Genomic DNA, 7,587 nt, shown 5'->3' with positions numbered 1-7,587 from the left:
CGCATGTCTCTGGCTCCTTGGGTTTTACGAACCTGTGTGCTCCAATTACCCTCAGGGGTTAATCTAGTTTAGTTCCTGGTCCTAGGGGCCGGCCTCCCGTCCCCTAGGTGGCGTAGTCGATGCAACAAATTCTCATTCACCTCTTGCCTGCCACATTTTGGCGTAGTCGGCAGGATGACTCTTGTGTAAGCCAGAGATGTGCGTTCATTTGTTTCTTTTCTGAACTGTTTTTGACTGTGTAATGGTGTTAGTGGATTGTATTTGTTTGATAGTGGGACAAAGCAGCAGCTTCTTGGCCAGGAGCCCTGGAATATCTACCCAAAGGTAGGGTTGTTGTGTGTAGTTGGTGTAGCTTTCCCCTTTCAAGTATGGGGGACGAGGATTTAAGTCCAGAGCAGCTTCGTGACCTAGTGCTGCAGCTCAGAGCTGAGAAAGAGCGCTTACTACAGGAACGGTCAACTCCCCAACCCATTCCTAATAGTGATCCACTAGCTCCTGGACCATCTGGTCCTACACCAGCCGTGCCAGTAACTGAGCGCCTGGTCGTTTTACCACGAGAGCGTAAGTGTCCCATGTTTAATGGGAAGACGGGGATAGGTATACTTGAGTGGACCGAGGAGGTACAGGCATGTATGCGGGCCCGCCATTTGTCTACTGCTGATAAGGCATTTTTCATCTTTGATCATTTGGAGGGAGAGGCCAAGGAAGAAATTAAGTATCGACCCGGGGCAGAGCGGGTTGATCCAGTCAGGGTCTTAGCCATTCTGAAGGAACTTTATGGTCCCTCCCAATCTTATGTAACCTTGCAGCAGGCATTTTTTTCTAGACAGCAAGAAGAAGGAGAGACTTTGCAGGAATTTTCCTTGGCCCTAATGGCTTTAATGGACAAAGTCAGGCAGTGTGCTCCAGGTGGTGTGCTTAATGCAGAGGTTTTACTTCGCGATCAGTTCGTAGAACATGTTTTGGATAGTTCCCTTCGTAGAGAGTTGAAACAATATATCCGTGGTCAGCCCACCACCACCCTGCTAGAAATCCGTAGGGAAGCCCTGAGATGGGAAAGGGAGGGACTTCCAGCAGGTGCTAGAGCCCGTAGCTTTTCCCTACCCTCCGCTTATGGCCTGCAGTATGCTGTGCGAGGCACCTCTCAGCCCACTACTCCAGTTACCCCTCCAGGCTCAGAGTTGGGTGAGTTAAAGGCCATGTTGAAGCACCAACAAGAGCAGCTGAATCAGCTCACTCAGACTGTAGCTGCATTGCAAACCTCCACCATGCCCAATCGTCCTTATCGTAATGCCCCCTTCATTTGCCGTCGTTGTCAACAGCCAGGTCATTTTGCAAAAGACTGTGACGGGGAACGAGTTCCCTCCCAACCTCGTCCCAATTCCTCTTCCGCTCTTTCTTCAGATCGGTCCAGGTCTTTCCACGGGTCTCGCCAGTCGGAAAACTGATTCCCACTGAGTTGTTGAGCCACAGCTCAGATGGGGTCTCCACTGGCTCACAAGTGGGTGTGGTGTCTAGATTGATGTCTTCTTGTCCGAATATTGATGTGTTAGTGGGGGGTGTTATAGTCCAATGCCTATTAGATACTGGATCCATGGTATCTACAGTAACGGAGAGCTTTTTCTGTCAGCAGTTTGAACCCTGGGGCCATGATCGCCTTCACTCCTGTCATTGGCTTCGGCTTCAAGCTGCCAATGGCCTGGCAATCCCCTATATCGGGTATTTAGAACTTGACGTTGTCCTATGTGGTAGGACCATCCCGCGTTGTGGCATCTTAGTGGTACGGGACCCCCCTGGGGCTCCCCCTGCCATTCCTGGGGTGTTAGGCATGAACGTTATTAGTCGTTGTTATCAAGAGCTCTTTGGGGCCCATGGCCCCTCTCTGTTTGATTCCCCTCCTGTGACTCAAGCTCCGGGGCCCATCTTTAAGGCACTCCAGCAGTGTCATCAATCAGCCATTAAAAGTCAGAATGCTTCCAGAGGTACGGTACGGGTTCGTGGCACACAGGCTGTACGCATACCTGGTGGGGTAATGAAGTTTGTGGCTTGTACTTGTTCTGAACAGCTTGCGGGTTTGGCTGCACTTTTCGAGCCTTCAGAATCTGGATTACCTGCTGGTCTGCTGGCGTCGCCTTGCCTCGTCCAAATCGTTAGGGGCACTGTGTTCGTTCCAGTGGTTAATGTCGGGGTAACTGACGTTCTTCTCTACCCACGTGCTAGTGTAGGGTCAGTAACTTCTGCCCATGTCATTAGCCTGCCCACAGGTGTAACTGAGGTGAGGTCTACCACTGCAACAGTTTCCTCCCAAGTAGTCACGAGTGCTGTGCAGGACCGGATTCTGGCGGCAGACTTGGGTGCCTTGTCCGAATCAGAACAGTCTGAGGTTAGAGACTTACTTTTGCGGTACAGCTCTGTCTTCTCTGCCCATGAGGGTGACCTAGGCTGTACGAACCTCATTGCACATGACATTCCCCTGCTGGATGATACCCCAGTACGGCAGCGTTATAGGCGTATTCCCCCATCCGAATATGAGACAGTGAAGGCCCACATTAACCAACTTCTGGACGCCCATGTCATCCGTGAGAGCTGCAGTCCATACGCCTCGCCTATTGTTTTGGCCAAGAAAAAAGATGGCACCTTGCGCATGTGTGTGGACTACCGCTTACTTAATAGTAGAACACGAAAGGATGCGTTTCCCCTTCCACGGATTGAGGAGAGTCTTGATGCCCTGTCAGGGGCCTGTTGGTTTTCTACGTTAGACCTGGCCAGCGGTTATAATCAGGTCCCTGTCTCCGAGCCAGACAAGGTCAAAACGGCCTTTTGTACACCTTTCGGCCTCTTCGAGTGGAACCGGATGCCATTTGGCTTATGCAACGCTCCAAGCACGTTTCAGCGGCTAATGCAGAGACTGTTTGGGGATCAGCAAAGCCACTCACTGCTCCTGTACCTCGATGACATCATAGTGTTTTCTGCCTCTGTCTCTCAACACCTCCAACGCTTAGAAGTCGTCCTCAGTCGACTTCACAAAGAAGGGTTGAAGGCAAAATTAGAGAAGTGTGCGTTCTTCCGTAAGGAAGTTGGTTATTTAGGACATATTATCTCCAGTCAAGGAGTCTCTACAGACCCAACGAAGATTGAGGCAGTAGCCAGCTGGCAACGCCCGAGCCATGTGTCAGAACTGCGCTCGTTCTTGGGATTTGCCAGTTACTATAGGCGGTTTGTAGAAGGGTTTGCAAAGCTGGCTAGCCCTTTACACAAACTGGTGGCTGAACTTGGAAACACCAAGTCTAAGCGAGGGTTAGGACAGTCTATCGCCACCGCATGGACACCGGACTGTGAGCACAGCTTCGAGACATTGAAGGCCAAGTTGGTCTCCGCCCCAGTCCTTGGCTATGCTGATTTCTCGCGTCCCTTTATCTTGGAGGTGGATGCTAGTTTTAACGGCCTGGGAGCAGTTCTGTCACAGGAGCAGGAAACGGGAGTTAAACCCATAGCCTATGCCAGCAGAGGTCTTCGGCCCACTGAGCGCAATATGAACAATTACAGTTCAATGAAACTGGAATTCCTTGCGCTCAAGTGGGCCATGACTGAAAAATTTAGGGAATACCTCCTTGGTCAGAAATGCGTCGTCTTTACGGACAACAATCCGTTGAGTTACCTCCAGTCGGCCAAACTTGGGGCTACAGAACAACGTTGGGCAGCTCAGCTTGCTGCATTTGACTTCGAGATTAAATACCGGTCGGGACGCAGTAATAAGAATGCTGACGCATTGTCACGTCAGTACATGTCTGGTCATGACTTGGGGGAACATACCCTCCCTGGTACTGCTGTCCCCGAACCTTTGCAGCAAGTTTCAGTGACACAACCCCAAGTTTGTGCTACCCAATTTATGGTCACAGTCCTTCCATCTCACTCCCCCTCTGACATTCGCTCCTTGCAGGAGGCTGACCCCCTCCTGCAGGAGGTTCTGATATTCTGGAAGAGGCAAGTCCCACCAACTCCAGAAGAGAAACGGCGGGCCCCTAAGAGTGTGGCAATGCTGTTACGTCAGTGGGATCGCTTGATAGAGAGGGAGGGGCTTTTACACCGTCGGATCTTCCGCCCTGACGGGAAGGAAGAGTGTCTTCAACTCCTGTTGCCAGCTGTCTTGAAGCCAGACATCCTGACGCAATTGCACCAGGAACATGGCCACCAGGGCATTGAGAGAACTACCGAATTGGTGAGGTCCCGATGCTATTGGCCAGGGATGTCTACAGACATCAAACAGTGGTGCCAAGAGTGTGGACGGTGCCAAGTGGCAAAGCATACCGGGACTGGGTCACACAGTTTCATGGGCCACTTGTTGGCTTCTAGGCCAAATGAAATCTTGGCCATAGATTTCACAGTGATGGAACCATCTAACGGTGGTATAGAGAATGTCCTTGTCATGACTGATGTGTTCAGCAAATTCACTCAGGCAGTTCCTACCCGGGATCAGCGTGCGCCTACGGTGGCACGTGTCTTGCTGAATGAGTGGTTTTACAAGTTTGGTGTCCCGAGCCGAATCCATTCAGACCAGGGAAAAAGCTTTGAGAGTTCCCTCATCCATCAGCTTTGTGACCTGTATGGAGTTGCTAAGTCCCGCACCACCCCTTACCACCCTGCAGGTAATGGGCAGTGTGAGAGGTTCAACCGGACACTCCATAACCTTCTCCGCACATTGCCACCCTCCCGAAAGAGGGATTGGGCATCTTGTCTCCCACAAGTACTATTTTTTTACAACTCTACCCCCCATCAGGGCACTGGTGAATCCCCCTTCTTTTTAATGTTTGGCCAAGAACCAAGGCTCCCGGTTGACTTTCTCCTGGGTCGTGTTCAAGATCCCCAGCCAGGTAACGTGCAAGACTGGGTGGTGGAGCACCAGGCCAGACTCAGAGTGGCTTTCGAGGGGGCCCACGACCGGTTGCTGGTAGCAGCTAGTCGACGAAAGGAAAGGCATGACTTGCGGGTGCGGGATGCACCACTGAAAGTGGGCCAATTGGTTCTTCTACGGGACTGTGGCATTAGAGGCCGCCACAAGATTCAGGACATTTGGAGCTCGGTGAGCTACCAGGTCCTCAAAGTCCCAAACAGTGGGGGCGTAGTTTATACCATTGCCCCTGTAGACGCAGTGCACAAGGTTAAACAGGTGCACCGAGATCTCTTGAAACCTCTAGTGGGGGCAGAGCCCCCTCGCCAACCAGTTACACCCCCGACCTCCCTGAGGCAGACCAATTGCACCGACCCCATTGGTGAGGAGGAGCTATGTCTAATAGTCTCAAGGACTCCCCTAGCTCCCTTTCCCCCTGTGGCTGGAGGGCCGCATTCACCAGTGGCTTCTGAACCTCCACTTGAGACACTGTTGGAGGCCGGTACCCCCATGAATACTACTGTCCCCAACAGCCCACAGCAGTATCACCCCTCGTCACCGGTAGCAACTCCTGTAGTTGATCAGCCTGGTTCAGGTTCCCTCGCTGTGTGCCGAACGAGGCGACATACAGCTGGTCAACATTCTAACCCATATCACCTGCCCCGGCCGGTGGGCCCCAACCAGTAATGTCAGCTGCTAAGATGGGGATGTCAGTTGGTTCTATCGTCGGGACGACGAAAACAAATTGGAGGGCAGATTGTGGTGAAATGGGTTTCCCCATGAGTCATCTTGACTGACAGGTTATTGATTAGGGGGCGTGCCCTGGATTGGTATTTAAGGAAGTGGCTTTCGACTGACAGGTATGTTGTTCAGTCAGTGAAAGGACTTCCTGGTTAGTGACGTGGGATACCGGTAGATTGGTGTGCATGTAGGTGAAACCGCTGGCTCAACAGGTAAGCACTGCTTGTTTTTCCATTTGTTTAAATGACTCTCTTTGAGGTGGAATCTTAGCTGTTTGTTCGGTCATGTGTTTTAGTGCAGTTGGTATTTGATTTGGAAACTCTCATGCATTACGTCCAGTGGACCGCAACGCGAGAAACTTGTTGGTGTCAGGTAGGCGATCATGCTCAACATACTATTACGGCCTCTCTGCTTCGTCACATATCTAACGTTGTTGTCTGCTTTAGTTTGCTATCAGCAGTAGAGTGGTGAGTGCGTTGTCTCTCCTCCTCGTACCTGTAAGTGGAGCATAGGATCGCCAGCTTTGAGGTATGTATGTTAAAACAACGCTGTGCAGTCTATTTTTAGAACAAGCTGCTAATCGTAATTTTAGCTTTTGTTGTGCTTCACAGATTGGCCTATATGCTGGCTATACTCATCGGCTGTTCCCACGTCCTAAGAGACTGCTGCTTTGTCTCCTTTTAGTGTTTGTCTTGTCATTATTACTTTAGTAATGTCATGTCCAATTATTAGGATATTTGTTTAGTCTGTGATCTTTCTAGCCACTGGCTCTGGCTGGTGCTAGGACTTTTGTTTTGTTTGTTCCAATGCATGCTTGGGCTATGCAGTGCTGTGTCGCCGTTTCTCTGGCCTAACCTGCATGCACTTTGTACTTTTATTTGTTGGTTGTGGGATAAACCCCGTTCTGCCTGTGTTGCTACTCTGCTTGTTGTGCATGTGCATGTTTGTGTGTGTGTGTGGGTGTGTGTGTATGCATGCTGGTTTATAATCCCAATGCTGTGACCAGGATTGCTGTTCTTCCCCGGCTTGGGATAACCCCCGGTCTGTCTGTGTTGCTACCCTGCTTGCTGTGCATGTGCATGTTGGTGTGTGCGTGGGTGTGTATGCATGCTGGTTTACAATCCCAATGCTGTGACCACGGTGGCTGTCCCATTTGACCATTGATCCGTGCGGAGCTGGAGTACCAAACCTGCTGCTTAAGATAAGTAGCCATTTGTAGTACTGCTAGCATACCTGGCTTGTAAGATCAACCACTCTGGTAATTAGTGCTTGTGTCTCCTCTTCCCCTCTGTTAGACAGGAGCAGTGTGGCCCACGTGAGCGGAGGACTGAGTTCGTGGTGGAGGCCTTCACTTTCCCTTGCTGTGTGCACATTGAGGTGTCTTTTGCTTGGATTGCAGTGTTTCTCTCACGTATGGTGTATTTTCTGGACCCCCCCCCCTCTGTCCTGCAGTAGTCCGGCTCGCTGTGGTAAGCATCTGCCCGGCTCTAGTTACCCCTCCCCTGAGACCAGGTCACTCGCCAATAGCAAGGTGCTAGTCAACCCCGTAGCTACAGTGCTTATATAGTAGCCCCCTGGTCACTGTGTCGGTGGGACCTCTCAGTCAGAGTGTCAATTGTATGGTCACGTTTTACTGTGCAACTGTAATAATTAATGTGTCTTGTTGGAATAAATATTGTTGATGCAACGCATGTCTCTGGCTCCTTGGGTTTTACGAACCTGTGTGCTCCAATTACCCTCAGGGGTTAATCTAGTTTAGTTCCTGGTCCTAGGGGCCGGCCTCCCGTCCCCTAGGTGGCGTAGTCGATGCAACAAATTCTCATTCACCTCTTGCCTGCCACACATGATTATCCGTAATTGTCATTAGATAGAATAGACATTCAGTGTGTTTGAAATAATTAATTCCGTAATATTTTCCATCTTGCCACTTAGATATCATGAACATATCTTAGATAGCC

At 50.7% G+C, this 7,587-nt stretch overlaps 1 long non-coding RNA gene across 2 annotated transcripts; it reads left to right on the top strand.

Annotated features, from left to right (window-relative positions):
• Nucleotides 1–5,771: 5,771 nt before the first annotated feature.
• LOC121711110 lies at nt 5,772–7,316 on the top strand. Of its 2 annotated transcripts, none has more exons than XR_006032250.1 (2): nt 5,772–6,157; nt 6,241–7,316. It is a non-coding gene; the product is annotated as an uncharacterized LOC121711110 (long non-coding RNA). The 2 variants fall into 2 exon arrangements; XR_006032251.1 differs by having other exon boundaries at nt 6,222–7,316.
• Nucleotides 7,317–7,587: the final 271 nt, after the last annotated feature.

Source organism: Alosa sapidissima, chromosome 6 (genome assembly GCF_018492685.1).
Source record: "Alosa sapidissima isolate fAloSap1 chromosome 6, fAloSap1.pri, whole genome shotgun sequence".
Taxonomy (NCBI): domain Eukaryota; kingdom Metazoa; phylum Chordata; class Actinopteri; order Clupeiformes; family Clupeidae; genus Alosa; species Alosa sapidissima.
This window is presented reverse-complemented; position numbering and strand designations above follow the sequence as displayed.